Source organism: Sinocyclocheilus rhinocerous, unplaced genomic scaffold (genome assembly GCF_001515625.1).
Source record: "Sinocyclocheilus rhinocerous isolate Xijiao unplaced genomic scaffold, SAMN03320098_v1.1 scaffold1100, whole genome shotgun sequence".
Lineage (NCBI taxonomy): Eukaryota > Metazoa > Chordata > Actinopteri > Cypriniformes > Cyprinidae > Sinocyclocheilus > Sinocyclocheilus rhinocerous.
Window position 1 is genome coordinate 103171 of NW_015635085.1, and position 16458 is coordinate 119628.

A 16458-nucleotide genomic window follows, 5' to 3' on the forward strand; every position below is an offset into this window, starting at 1 on the left:
GAGCGCCATTTCTGGCTGTGTCTGGCTGACATGCGCGAGATGGACAAGACACGATTCTTGAAAGCCCCCGCGTCCCAGACCGGCCTTTTCAGCGACACGGTGGAGAACTTTGTCCAGCAGTTCTCCGCTGCCCAAAAGCAGACTGAGGCCATCAGGTACATCCTGCCCCGGCGTGCAGCTGCTGCCATCGCCGAGGGCGGCCCCCCTGCCACCGCCCCGCTCCTGCGGCCTCCAGCAAAGCTGCGCCATGGAGCCGGTCGCAGAGCAGCCGCCCCGCCCGTCCAGGCCCCCGCCAAACCTGGTGGCAAGCGAAAGAGCAAGAGGCCCTGAGACGGGCAACCCAGAGGTGGAGGGACCTGCTCTTCAGGAGATGGTAAGCACACCACTCCCTCCCCCGGAGGAGAGCCGGGCGGAGAATCTTTTCATCTTTTTCCGCCACTGACCTCTCGGTGATCCCAATTCGTCGGTCATCCGACGTGACGTCGGGAGTGACAGAATGAAAGGAAACGTCTCGGTTACGTATGGTAACCCTCGTTCCCTGAAGGAGGGAACGGAGACGTCACGTCCCGTCGCCACAGCTCCTGTACCACGCTGAGCGGCCGGGTCACCAACTCGGCTCCTCGGCGAAAACCTGAATATGCGCTGCATCTGCTGCCTACTTATACTCACGCTGTGATCAGCGGCAGCTGGATGCAATAATCGCATGCCAATGTGCATTGGCTCGTTTAGTTTACACTCGAAGTAGATTGGTCTCTCTAAGCGAGATCCCAATTCGTCGGTCATCCGACGTGACGTCTCCGTTCCCTCCTTCAGGGAACGAGGGTTACCATACGTAACCGAAACGTTACTTTTTTGAAAAATTAACTCAGATATTTTTTTTGTAAATTAAAAAAGTAATGCGTTACTTTACTAGTTACTTGAAAAAAAGTAATCTGATTACATAACTTGCGTTACTTGTAATGCATTTGCCCCAACACTGACAGTATATGTATGTATATGTACTGTGTATTTTAATAATCATTTCATTATTTAATACTACGTTTTGGGCTACAATCTTTACAGTCATTCACTGTAGCTGCTTTGAAACAATATGTGTTATGACGAGCGCTATAGTAAACTTAAATTCCTGAAGGCTTAGTCTTTGGACTGTCCTGTCGAGTGTACCTCACCTCACCACACACCCTGTGCTTCCAGCCAAAGTCTGTCTGCTATATTATCTGCTCTCCCCCAGTCCTGTTTTTTACACAAGGCAGACCGACCAAGATGATTCACGAGAAGCAGGCTTTTTCGATTAAATCATCTGTCAAGATGCATTTGAACAAAACCATCGTCTTCGCTTTAAGTGCATTCAGCTGGCCTCCAATGTTCACAGTGTTTGGCTTTTATTCTTTTGAAGAGTTACAATTTCAGATGAAGACCAGGCATGTGTTTATGCAGAAATAAAAAAAAAATGTAAAGTCTCTATGATCAAAGTATTGTCAAGAGATTTAATCTGCAATCCAAGCCAGAGGTCATATAGAGGAACAAACAACATACACTGGCCTACCCTGACAAATACACTTGGTTAGGATATGATGGACATGGTTGTTTTATGGACTCTCTGTTAAAGCACAGGTTTGGAGTCTTCAGTTGGTTATGAATATGGGACACAGAGTGCTGAATGTCAAATTGGGGTTCGTTAATACAAGAGACAGCTCACACCTTCAAATAATCCAAAGTTAATCAAACAGCTCTCTTGCCAAACTTAATAACATGCCACGGGCTTTTCCGAGACACTTTCAGAAAGCTTTTAACTGTGGTGGGGTTGCATTTGTTACATTATCCTCTTAGTCTAGTGGGATGGAATCTGCAAGAGATTAATAACATTTCACACTTGAGTAGGAGAGGGTGTCAGCCGAGGAAAGAGGCATTTGGAGATTAGAATATACACACAACATATACCATGAGGATTTGGATAAACAAAAACAGGCCAGTTTAATACTAGATAGACTTGCCTTAAGGGTTGAAATAGTAGAGACACTTTCCGCCATCCATGAGCAAACTTTCACGATATACAGTAACAAGCACTGCATATTAACAGTTGATACGTTTGATATGTTTCTGTCTAATGAGAGCCAGATGACACGTTGGAGTATTTACTGTGTATAATATAGTTTATCATCATATACAGTAAGTCACTATCCGAATATGGTAACAAACCTGTCCTATAAATTACAGAGATTCTGTGACTGGTGTTGCAACCCTTTTTATATTTGTCAGATATTTTGATTGTTTTTTAGGATTAGTAATAATGTCAAGATGTTAATGGATACTTTTAGCATTAGAAGTTAAAAGAATATCTAATCTTTGTTGAAAATCATCCTCATATATCATTTTCCATGCTTTTCCATTGGTGTTTCTCCTGCCGCACTGTTTGTGGTATATGCAGTACATGACTGACAAGAGCATAGTAACATGCTACAAGAAGCTGAACATCTTAGCAATCATGTAGCACCATGCTAAAAACAAGAATTCATTTTATTCATTTTTCATGTTATAAAACAGGACTGTCATGATACATTAAGTGATGGATAAGACATGTAGTCTGAAAAAGCTCTGTCTTGCATTTGTTTTAGATATTTTCCACATGACAGCTGCTGTGGTTTCAATAAAAGCATACAGGACTGCGAACGTCCCCGTATAAATCTTTTCTATACCCCTCAGTGCCTCTGAAAGCTTGCCTGTCACCAGAGCGCTCTTCCTGTGCTCAGTGTTGTGTGTTCATCGCCATTTGATGGATTTTGCTGTGAATCAGTGTGAGATAAAAGACAAGACACCACAAATCCATTCCTTGAGGCAGACAGCTATTGCGTTTCCACAACAAAGGTGCCACCATGTTCATGACACCTTTAGGGCTAAGACACAGAGGGATGCTTAAACATAAAGACTTTAACATGGTTCACCCCTGTATTGTTTTATCATAAAAGAGGCTTGTGCATTGGATGCATCTGGGCACGAACAGCTCTTGATGTGGGAGCAGCAACACTGTCATGTGTCAAAACACAATGATGCCTGTATGATGGCTTTTGCATCTGCATTTGTGAATGGAATGGAAACCAGTTGAGTTCGTATGAGAGACATTTCTCAGTCTATACACAAGTCACGTCTCATTTCTGGAATAGCAAGGCAGCTGGATATATACTCACATGCTATAGGACATCATTAGACTATCAATGTGTGCATGTGGCACTGTCAACACAACCAAATTCAGAATAATCAAACGTTTTCCATTCTACAGCTTCTCATTACTCATTCTTAAGAAATTCTGATTAGTGGACAACAAAAATGGGTTATTACTCTCAGATGTAAATGTGGTTTGCACAGCACCAATAGAAATTAATCGTTTCTCACAAACTTATAAAGTGCTAAACTATTTCAACCCTGTCACAGTAGGTCTGGAATTTATCATTTGAACAAAAAGCCTACTAAGTGAATTCTGATTAGTCTGTTTTGCTGTACCTTAATGATAAATACATCACAGATTATTATCATCATAAGTGAAAAACACATTATTTTAAGGACAATTTCTCACTATCAACTAGTTACTTATTGGCATGCATATTACAAGCATATTGGCTGTTTATGAGTACTTATAAACCGGTTACTTGAAAAAAAGTAATCTGATTACATAACTTGCGTTACTTGTAATGCATTTGCCCCAACACTGACAGTATATGTATGTATATGTACTGTGTATTTTAATAATCATTTCATTATTTAATACTACGTTTTGGGCTACAATCTTTACAGTCATTCACTGTAGCTGCTTTGAAACAATATGTGTTATGACGAGCGCTATAGTAAACTTAAATTCCTGAAGGCTTAGTCTTTGGACTGTCCTGTCGAGTGTACCTCACCTCACCACACACCCTGTGCTTCCAGCCAAAGTCTGTCTGCTATATTATCTGCTCTCCCCCAGTCCTGTTTTTTACACAAGGCAGACCGACCAAGATGATTCACGAGAAGCAGGCTTTTTCGATTAAATCATCTGTCAAGATGCATTTGAACAAAACCATCGTCTTCGCTTTAAGTGCATTCAGCTGGCCTCCAATGTTCACAGTGTTTGGCTTTTATTCTTTTGAAGAGTTACAATTTCAGATGAAGACCAGGCATGTGTTTATGCAGAAATAAAAAAAAAATGTAAAGTCTCTATGATCAAAGTATTGTCAAGAGATTTAATCTGCAATCCAAGCCAGAGGTCATATAGAGGAACAAACAACATACACTGGCCTACCCTGACAAATACACTTGGTTAGGATATGATGGACATGGTTGTTTTATGGACTCTCTGTTAAAGCACAGGTTTGGAGTCTTCAGTTGGTTATGAATATGGGACACAGAGTGCTGAATGTCAAATTGGGGTTCGTTAATACAAGAGACAGCTCACACCTTCAAATAATCCAAAGTTAATCAAACAGCTCTCTTGCCAAACTTAATAACATGCCACGGGCTTTTCCGAGACACTTTCAGAAAGCTTTTAACTGTGGTGGGGTTGCATTTGTTACATTATCCTCTTAGTCTAGTGGGATGGAATCTGCAAGAGATTAATAACATTTCACACTTGAGTAGGAGAGGGTGTCAGCCGAGGAAAGAGGCATTTGGAGATTAGAATATACACACAACATATACCATGAGGATTTGGATAAACAAAAACAGGCCAGTTTAATACTAGATAGACTTGCCTTAAGGGTTGAAATAGTAGAGACACTTTCCGCCATCCATGAGCAAACTTTCACGATATACAGTAACAAGCACTGCATATTAACAGTTGATACGTTTGATATGTTTCTGTCTAATGAGAGCCAGATGACACGTTGGAGTATTTACTGTGTATAATATAGTTTATCATCATATACAGTAAGTCACTATCCGAATATGGTAACAAACCTGTCCTATAAATTACAGAGATTCTGTGACTGGTGTTGCAACCCTTTTTATATTTGTCAGATATTTTGATTGTTTTTTAGGATTAGTAATAATGTCAAGATGTTAATGGATACTTTTAGCATTAGAAGTTAAAAGAATATCTAATCTTTGTTGAAAATCATCCTCATATATCATTTTCCATGCTTTTCCATTGGTGTTTCTCCTGCCGCACTGTTTGTGGTATATGCAGTACATGACTGACAAGAGCATAGTAACATGCTACAAGAAGCTGAACATCTTAGCAATCATGTAGCACCATGCTAAAAACAAGAATTCATTTTATTCATTTTTCATGTTATAAAACAGGACTGTCATGATACATTAAGTGATGGATAAGACATGTAGTCTGAAAAAGCTCTGTCTTGCATTTGTTTTAGATATTTTCCACATGACAGCTGCTGTGGTTTCAATAAAAGCATACAGGACTGCGAACGTCCCCGTATAAATCTTTTCTATACCCCTCAGTGCCTCTGAAAGCTTGCCTGTCACCAGAGCGCTCTTCCTGTGCTCAGTGTTGTGTGTTCATCGCCATTTGATGGATTTTGCTGTGAATCAGTGTGAGATAAAAGACAAGACACCACAAATCCATTCCTTGAGGCAGACAGCTATTGCGTTTCCACAACAAAGGTGCCACCATGTTCATGACACCTTTAGGGCTAAGACACAGAGGGATGCTTAAACATAAAGACTTTAACATGGTTCACCCCTGTATTGTTTTATCATAAAAGAGGCTTGTGCATTGGATGCATCTGGGCACGAACAGCTCTTGATGTGGGAGCAGCAACACTGTCATGTGTCAAAACACAATGATGCCTGTATGATGGCTTTTGCATCTGCATTTGTGAATGGAATGGAAACCAGTTGAGTTCGTATGAGAGACATTTCTCAGTCTATACACAAGTCACGTCTCATTTCTGGAATAGCAAGGCAGCTGGATATATACTCACATGCTATAGGACATCATTAGACTATCAATGTGTGCATGTGGCACTGTCAACACAACCAAATTCAGAATAATCAAACGTTTTCCATTCTACAGCTTCTCATTACTCATTCTTAAGAAATTCTGATTAGTGGACAACAAAAATGGGTTATTACTCTCAGATGTAAATGTGGTTTGCACAGCACCAATAGAAATTAATCGTTTCTCACAAACTTATAAAGTGCTAAACTATTTCAACCCTGTCACAGTAGGTCTGGAATTTATCATTTGAACAAAAAGCCTACTAAGTGAATTCTGATTAGTCTGTTTTGCTGTACCTTAATGATAAATACATCACAGATTATTATCATCATAAGTGAAAAACACATTATTTTAAGGACAATTTCTCACTATCAACTAGTTACTTATTGGCATGCATATTACAAGCATATTGGCTGTTTATGAGTACTTATAAACCGCATATTAATGCCTTATTCTACATGAGCATATTTTAGATCCCTTAACCCTTAAACCCCATACCTAAACTTAACAACTACTTTACTAACTATTAATAAGCAGCAAATTAGGAGTTTATTGAGGGAAAACTCTTAGTTAATAGTGAATGTGTTCCCTAATCTAAAGTGTTACCCATTATTTACAGTATTTTAAATACATGTTCACTTGTTTTTTTGTTTTTTTTTTAAGACTGTGATTTGAGCATCAGAGGAGGAAGAACACAACTTTCATTCAAAAAAAAAAAAAAATCACTGTCCAGATCAGAGAATGAACTTCCTCATTCCATATTTTTTCAGTCATTTGAGCTATTTGGCGTCTGTCTCTACAAACAATGAAGCTGTGAGTTTACTTCAAAACAGCGATTTTACCTAGAAATATAATGGAGCAATTCAGTATTTAAGCTATTTTATTAATAAAAGTCATGGGGCAGCGTTGACAACATGTTTTTGTGCTTCTGAATTTTTCTGTGTGCTATGAGTGTATGCATACTGTGTATACAGTATATATATATATATAGATAAACTGTTTATTACCTCAAGGTGAATCCATTTTAACAGAAGAAAAATCAATATGCTCCCCCATACAATCTAAGAAAAATCATTTCAAGGGCTATTAATAGATCAAGTCGTAAACGAGTGTAATATCCATACCTGCAATCAATAATACATTTTGCATTCTGGTTATGGATTGTTTAGCACCATAAACAAACCTGGAAAAAATGATGATGATGGTGACAATTTTTTTTTTAATTAATGATAATGATAGTGTCAATTAATGTTCAAGATCAATTCCATCAATGGAAATCGTCATCAGTGGCTGGCATTATATCAAAAAGGTTTTATGTGAAAATATCACAGGCTGACCTGTTTATTACCCTACCTCCTCAGTGAAGAAGATATCACACTTGTTTCTTCAGCAAAATGATGGACTGATTGGGTGAAGAACATTACATACACCACTAGATGTTGCCTTCCAATTACATTGACTCTCACTCTACACAAACTGTTGCATGTCACCCCGGACTACATTTCCCATCATCCATTGCACTGATTACACACACAGCTGTCACCAATCAAACACCCTACATAAGCCATGGACTTCCTCTTCCTCACTGCCGAGTATTGTATTGTGTTTATCACTCTTCAAGCGATAGCTACATTACGGAGCCATTCCGAGTTTCCTGATTCTAGTGTAGTCTTGTTCATAGCCTTGTTACCCGAGTCTGTATTCTAGTCTGTTTATCTCGTCCTGTCTGTCTGTTTCCTGCCCTGGAATTATAGTCTGTCTTGGATTATGTGCTTTGCCGTTTCGGACTCTGTATGTACCTTGCCTGGATTATCGTCTGTCTGCCTGGATTACCCGTTTGCCTCGCCCTCTGGATTACGTTCGCTGTTGATTGACCCACGCCTGTTTACCGGACTTCTCTTTTGTCTTGCCTGCGCTATATCTGTTTGCTGGTGTTAGACCCTGCCTGTTTCTGACCATGTCTTCAAATAAAGCCTTGCATATGGATCCGCATGTTTCCTCTGCTCACTCTGTAACATATACACTGTCAATATGCTAGTAATATGCATGCTAATAAGCAACTAGTTGATAGTGCGAATTGGTCCCTAAACTAAATTGTTACCAAATATTCATGTTCTTATTAGTTCACAGTGCATTAATGTTAACAGATCCATCTTTAGATTTTAAAATGTATTAGTAAATATTGATATTAATATTAACTAAGATTAATAAATGCTGTTGAAATATTGTTCATTGTTAGTTCATGTTAACTAATAAAACCGTATTGTAAAGTGTTACCAAAATCTCAAAGCTGAAGTCAGAGCTGCTATGAAGAAAGCACTCATGATTGTTTATCATAAACTTGAAATACCTACAGGACATTTCCTATGATTTATAGAGTTCACAGATGTAAGAATGACAATTTAAAAAGTGATTTAAAAACATTTCAGTTCTTTGATATACATCTGAATTGAAGTAACTGACTAACCCTCCATAATAAAGCTGAATTTTTGCAGCCACTATAACGTAATTTTACTGACGCTCCTCACTGTACTTCAGTCTGCTTCTAGACGTTAACTATGTCTATCAAAGCCAATTCTTTGTGCAATCCTTTGAAGTCTTGCTTTCAGACACTTAAAAATAGACCTTCAATAGAAATGGCTAGCAGCCTCAAACTGGAGATTTCTAAGGAAAATGGTAATGTTCCTCGGGCTGCTCTGCCTTTGACCCATGAAGCGGCACTTCTCTCAGGAGGCGGAGAGGAGGTTAGGGGCCTGTAGACATTTCACCCACCTCTTTAAAAGCACCAAATTACCTTGTTGCTACAATACATCTCCATGCTGTTATTCTTTTGACCCACAGATCCAAGGTTCGCCTGATCTTGTAATACCTTCTATGGATTGGCTGTCAATGGACTGCACTGGACAAGTCAATACGACACAACTGTCACATGGGGAATGTGCTTGTAAATAACTATACGTATTGGGCAGCATTTAAATTTTCTTCATTCTCACAAGTAAAATAGTTCATTCTTCTGCCAAACAATCCATATGAACATGTGCCTTCAGGACCACATTTTAAATCTCAAGCACATGCATAACGTTTCAGCATTTTTTCCATTATGTGGTAAATTGTCTTATTCCCCATTTTCCCCCACACATTGTTCAGTTACTATAGAAACCAGAGCCGATGAATGCACTGAGGGCTGAGGGCTGACAGACACCTGTGTGATGACAATCGACCGACCTGAAATGTCTCAAAATTGCTTTTTATGCCAACTAAATGTGCATACTGCACATTTGGCATATGTTTCTCATTTTACCAGAAAATAACATTATTTTTATTCATTCTGAAGTCAAAGGACAATGATACCATTTTTTTCCTTAACATTTATGCTCATGAATTGGGGCACGGCTAGGGAAGATTATAAATAGCTCTGGAGCTTAAATTTGGTAAGCCCCTCTCCAAATTCAAGTTTGTTTTCCTGTTCTGCTGTTCATCAGCAATTCATTACCTGACACACTCCATGCCCTGGAGTTACTATAGCAACACGGCACAGGCTAGTAATGTCCTTCAAATGCATGGCTTTGAAATCCAGGAATAATTTCAGAGTTTCAGACACATAGAGGCGTTAAGGGAGGCTTTAATGTGAAATAAAATACTTAGGATGTCACTGGAGAAAATAGTATTACGTTTATGCCTTTGATGTTGCCACTGCAGGCTTGAAGAGATTGTCGCCCTCAAAAATTGCTTTTAAACATTTCTTGTGTTTGCTGCCCTCTGCTGGCTGATTTGCACTGCTCTCTCTGCAGCCTGCAGTCGTCCTTCAGAGAACGGAGTTGCAATGGAACTGAATCATTGCATTTAGATCACAAATCCAGTGCCATAACTATCATGGACATCGATGGACACACACAAACACCTCAATATTCAGACTAATGGTCAATCAATATGTGTTTTTCTTTGGCAGATTCTTTGGTCCCCTCAGTCTTGAGCATTTGGGTAAATATTCAGCTTTTATTCTGCAGTGTTTCAAGTAGCAAAAAATAAATAAAATTCAGTAAAATACTGAATGGCTAGTTTTGCAGAGGTCTTTTCATCATTAAAATATCACGCTAATTTGGGTTCCCGAGTGGAAAATTAAATTGGAGCAATCTTGGAATGTTTATCGCTAGCCATTGTGATTATCAACGTGACTGTCAGCAAATGTAACAGTCAACATCTTCATTATCATAGTTTTGGAAAGATAATAATAATGGGTGGATGATAATCATAGGAATAATATCAAGTCATCTTTCTGTGAGATATTGCTGCTTAACAAAAGAGACTGAAACTTATTTTCCCAGTTTGTTGACGTAAGTCCTCCGTCCTCCCTCTCTCTCCCTCTTTCTTTCTCTCTGGAAGAGTTGGCCTCATTTCTGAGGTGAGCAGAGACATTTCTGTCAAACCTGCACAGAGGCTTTGGCTTGCCAGCAGACATTAGCATATGAATGAATCAACCACTGTTAACTCATGTAATTAATTCAGCTTGAGCATTTTTACAAAATACAAATCATTTCACCGTCCTGAGAATTTAGGTCAGGTTTGGGAATCAAAGAGACATTTGGATATCCTTGCGATAATAGATACCATTTATCTTGAATTCTTCAGAAAATTTGATCAAAATAAGATAAAATATGGAATATAAAAGCAGCATGAAAAGAGAGAGCGGAGCAGTGTGAGAGACATTAAAAAGTACCACTGTTGTCCTGGAGATAAATTAAATGCATGGTTTAGTATTAATTTTGAAATAAATAAATAAAATAATCAATTGCCACAATTGACCAAACAGAATTCCAGAAGCCAAACAGAATTTCAAATATAATATTTCTATTAAATAAACCACTTCTAATTTTATAATAATAATAATAATAATAATACATTCTAATTAAATTAATACATCTTCTGTTATATGGTCTGAGGTGGAACAATATAATTGCTAACATAAGCATGTTTACAGTACCATGTTTACAGCTCTTAGAAATAAGAATGCAAAGACAGATTTGTTTTTGTTTTGTGACTGAAGCAGTGTGACTCTTCATGTCACCCTCATGTTTTTGAAAGTCTTGCTGAGAGCAGACAGCACAGAATGAGTCTTTTCTCACAATAATGAAAACAGCTGGGATGCAGTGCAATGGGATGGAAAAGAAAGCAGGTTTCACATTTTTCAAAGATTAATTTCTTGACATGATATCTATACACAGTACAACATTCATGGTGAGTGATGCTGAAAAACAGCGAGAGTCAACGCAGTGGCCAAAGATGTCTGTCTGCATGTGTGTAGAGACCAACATCATCACAGTGAAAATATAAAAACATGTGCTGTGTGAACTACCCCTAATCTGTCTCGGGCCCGTTTACTCCTGGTATTTAGATGTGATCTAACTAAATTCATCTTTAATACCAGGTAGTCTTTGTCTATTTAATGTTTTACTTGTCTTCCTCTATGATGTCTTTGATTTATCTTCATTTGAGGACGTTTCTCAGCAAATATTGCTTGTAATTCTGGAAAATACTTACTCCATTACATTGTCTTTTCTGCGTGTTTCTGTGTATTCTCTGTCTGTCCTGTTCTTCATGAACTTTGCTGAGCTCAAGGGCAGTCACACTCTAAAGTGATGTAAGAGGCACTGGGACAGGCTCGTCCCGCTGACCCTCTGCTTATCATCTCTGCTGGATGTCATTTGCATTCCATTAGAGCTCACTCATTCTCCTTTTCTCTGGCTCTTTCTGCAGCCAAAGCCTCATCACTTGCATTATCCACCAGAATCATTTAATACACCTCTGCATGCGCCAGCCGCTCCGAATGTGCAGTGCCAAATCAAGCACATGTTTCCGGAGGAAATGCTCTGATTAGTGATTATGTATGATTAGAGCCTTGATGTGTGGATTTTGATGCTTTCCACTAAAATGTAGACAGAGAGCGTGGGGGGGGGGGGGGAAGAATTGAACTATTTGTTGAAAAATACAAAACTATTTCACTATGCTTAGATGGTCTGGTTAAAATATCAATATGTTGCATACATTTTAAAGGAATAGTTCACCCAATAATCTAAATTCTGTTATCATCATAACTGACCCTTATGTCTTTCCAAACATGTATTAATTTATTTCTTCTGTAAAACACAAAAGAAGAAATGTACTGGACATTTTTTTTTCTCATACAGTTGCAAAGAATGGCGACTGGAGCAATTAAGCTTCTCAATGGATGCAAAGGCACAATATAGTAAATTATGTTATATAATAAATAACATAATTACATAATAATTATAACCATAAAAGGCTAGTCCAAATGACTCATGTGCTATATTCCATGTTTTCTAGCCATATGATAGCATCTTGTGAAAACAGACTGAAATTGAAATGTTATTAGGATCAGGGTTGCCAGGTTGTCGAAACAAAACCCGCCCAATTGCTACTCAAAACTAGCCCAATCGCGTTTCGAGGGGGGTTCCCCGGTAAAAATCGCATTCCGGGGGGTAAAATACATGTTTTTTCGGCAGGGATCCTCCAGTAAAATTTGCATTCCAGGGGCTAAATATCACGTTATTGGGGTCGCTTCAACCCGCGGACATGAAAACAACCCGCAGCAACAGTGTTAAGGACTTGGCAACACTGATTAGGATGCAAGTTACCAACATATTTGTTGGTAACATATTTTGGAATTGTCTTTTCACAGCAGCAATCAGTTGGTAAAACAGCGTAACAATAAATGATCTGTTTTACAGTTTTCACAAACCAATTTGCCTCTTGTGTAGCAAATTAGCTCAAAAAGGAAATATTTATAATTAATTATAACTGGTTATAATTAATAATAAATATTTAGATTATATCTTAGAATTAACTGTAGCAGAATCAATATTACAATTATTTGATCTGTCCGTCCACCGAGCAGACAATATAATCATTTATCAATTTAAGGAAAGATAATTTGTGAATTTAAGGAAACCATAGCTAACATACAACTAAACTAAGCAAAACGCATATATACAGAATGAAGGAAAGTAAGGAAAAAGAGAGAAGAACAAAAGCATGGCAGTATTTCACATTAATTAACCACAACCTAATGAGAATCATCAGAGAATCAAAAATCACCTTAAAAGGGGCACAAACTTAAACACGCATCTAAATAGTTGTAAACTGTTACTTGCATTGGCTTTGTTGCTGAACAAGAGTCCCGATGCGGTAGACACAGAGGTTCTTGATGAGTTCTTTGGGAGTGAGCTGGAGGTTTTCTTCTGGTTCTTCTGAAGATAGGAAAGTCCACAGCGAATCGACAAAGTTACTTGAAGAAAACAAACCGCCGGAAAATCAAACTCAAGAGGAGAGTTTTGAGGAGTCTTGGAGAGTGTCCGTCTCAAGAAGAAAGGTTTTTGAGCAAAGATTAGTCTGAGTTAATCACTTTTGATAGTTCCTATCCACACCCACCTTTTGGGTGGAATAGCCAATACCAGGCGGGAATTTTTGAGCGGGAGAAGTTTTCTTTGTCTCCCTTTATGGCCCATTTGCATGTTTATGGCCGGTCTGGAGGATTGGTGCATTTTTACCCAAAATATAGCACAAATAGTATGATGCATTTCACGATCACATAGTGTACATCATTGTTTGAGGAATAAATAGGGAAACATACAGACAACACATGCATATACCAGATGCATTTGTAACTGATTGATTACAGTATAAATAAAGAAAATGTCTTTATGTGTGGGTGTTATGTGTATTGTGAGCATGGTGTAGTTTGCTGGTCAGCCAGGCCTTTGGTGCCTGGCACCGGGGGTCATTTACATCTCTTTGGAATGTGTTTGAAGTTCGATGGGGAGACGAGAGTGGTGAAACTGCTTAGCATCTCCTTGATAGTGGGGGGAACCATTGGCAATTTAGCACCCGTATAAATGTACTGTAGAATGTGGGGCCATGTCTGTAATTTATATGCAAATGTCAAAAGGCTAAAAGGGGTCTCTAAGACATAAAGCCCCAATGATCATCCATGATTTTAAGCAGATGCTACACTTGCCACAAACTAAAGAATGTTGACTGTGCGTAACAGGACCAAAGAAACAAGAAAAAGATTCAGATGCATCAAATCGATAACTGGTGGAAAAAAGTTGAATAAAAGCCATCCCTCTGAAGAAGATGATGAGCCTTTCTCTAACAGTAAAATTATTTCCTGAGAGAGTGAGAGCTATTGAACAAACTGCATCCCAGACAACTTCACTTCTGTCAGGACCATTTCTGTCCAAGATAATTAGCATACAGTTTGGTTTGGTTGGTGTGATTCTGTTCTGGGCAAGAACTCCTCGCCCATCTATGCAAGAGAAGGGGTTAATTATATCTGTGATACATATGTTGACAATGACTTTAAGGGATGTCAGAGGTCAAATCTTGACTGGACAAGAGGAGGATCTGGGGATGGAGAAGGGTAATTAGCTTCTTAGCAACAAAATGAAAGCAGCTGCAGGATAACTGAAAAAGTAACTTAAAAAAGAATGCTGTGAAAGGTGTTGTATTCCTATAGGTAGACATGGATCACCTGAGCATCAGCTGATGTGAGCTTGACTAATGTGGCCTGCCAGAACTTATGCTATATGCTTGATGATAATTATAGGGTACACCCCATGCTCAGAGTTGTCAAAAGCCAAACACATTTCAGGGTCAAAGAATAAAATAGCTGACTCCCTGACTCGTTTTTTGTTTCAGAAATTAAAAAGATATCTTATCTGTAAGATAATACGCATCATCTTCTGGAACACAAACAGAGAGTTGCAGTGATCACTAGTAGATAGTTGTGAAACATTTTCTCCAACGTTGTAAATGGTATAGTTGTGTCTGGAAATAGGTTGGATTCAGGTGCGGGTTCAACAGAGGCTTTATTGTACAGAGATCGATCACCACGGGCAATGAGCGCCATCGCGGACAGTTCGGGTGGACGTGGATTCCCCAACCACACAGATGGGTAGATAGCCGCGGCTGGAACAAGCCGCAACAGCGGCAGTGGAGACGAAGCCGGAAGGGCAGCTCTCTAATCCGAGCGAGAGGCTGAGCAACCCAACAACGAGACCGCAGAGTCCCAGGGTAGACGGATGCCGGAGGGAGCCCACGGGCTTCTAAACGCACAGAGAGGTGCGGGAAAATAAACTGGCAGCTACGAGCTCTGGAGCTTGGATGAGACAAAACAGGACTGGTAAGCGATACTAACAATGACAGTCAGAGCAAGGGAACAATCACAACAATCTGACAAAAGACAGAGAAACACGAGGAGCTATAAGGGGAAGCTAATGAGATAACCAGAACTAGGTGTGAAACAAGAGGCGAGCAGAGAAACAAGGAGGGCGGGGAAACAATCATGCTGACAAATGCGCACGTGGCGAGCTGTCAAAACAAGCCACGCACAACAACACACAAACACAGAGACAGCAAGAACCAGGTGATCAGACCCGAGACCCGACAAGTTGGTTCCCCTGGGCATGGAAGGAAGGGGCTTGGAAATGGAACATTTACCACGGAAATCCTTCTTCAATTTTGTGTGCAGGCATTCAGAATCATTATCACTAATTTTGATGTATCTTGTACAGACAAAATTAGACACTGGGAAGCAACATGGAGTATGATACTTATTTTAATCAATCCATGCAACAGCACAGCCATATGCATCTCCTCTACTCTCTCCTCCTCTTTCTTATTATAGTTTGTGTGACATCATTATGTTTACGGTAAACAGCACAAAATCAGATTTCAAAACATATGCAATCAGTGACAAGTCCAAGATATCATTCCACATCCTTAATTATTTATCCATGACCTCTGTCTGTCTGGGGAAGGCAGGAGTGATTTAGTTAGTTTTATGTCAGTCACTGCAACACCGTATCAGCAGCTGATCATATGGGAACTCTATCCTGGAGTGACAACTCTGAAGCCTGAATATGATCTCTATTGGTATCTGCAGCTTAATGCCACCCCTACAGGTGCATGACTCTAGGGTTGCTCTAGGGCAGTGGTTTCCAATTCTGGGGCTTAATTTATAAAATGATGCGTATAAACCGTCCTAAATTTGTTCTAAGATAATTTCTTAAAAGTGCATAAGTGCGATTCAGAGAAAACGAATGTGCGCACAAAAAAACGTGCATACGCATCTCTTCCAGATGTGACATTTATAAATCGCAAATGATCTTGAAATTGTGCGCAGCTGACTGGTGTCAGATCTCCGCCTTGTAAACGCCCCCTAATTAATATCATTACCATATAAAAGAGCACACACCAATATCCAAATTTCCATGCTTGAGAATGACGAGCACAAAGAAAAAAAAACTTTACTGAGTCTGAAATTGAGGTCCTGCTGGCGGTTGTAGAGGTTCGTGCGGGGATGCTTTTTATTTAATGATGTGTAATTATTCTGTGGACAAACAATGTGTGTGTGGTTATATTTTTTTATACTGACTATTATCAAAATTACTACTTCTAGAAACAACAGAAATAATAATAATAATAATAGTAGTAGTAATTATAAAACAATT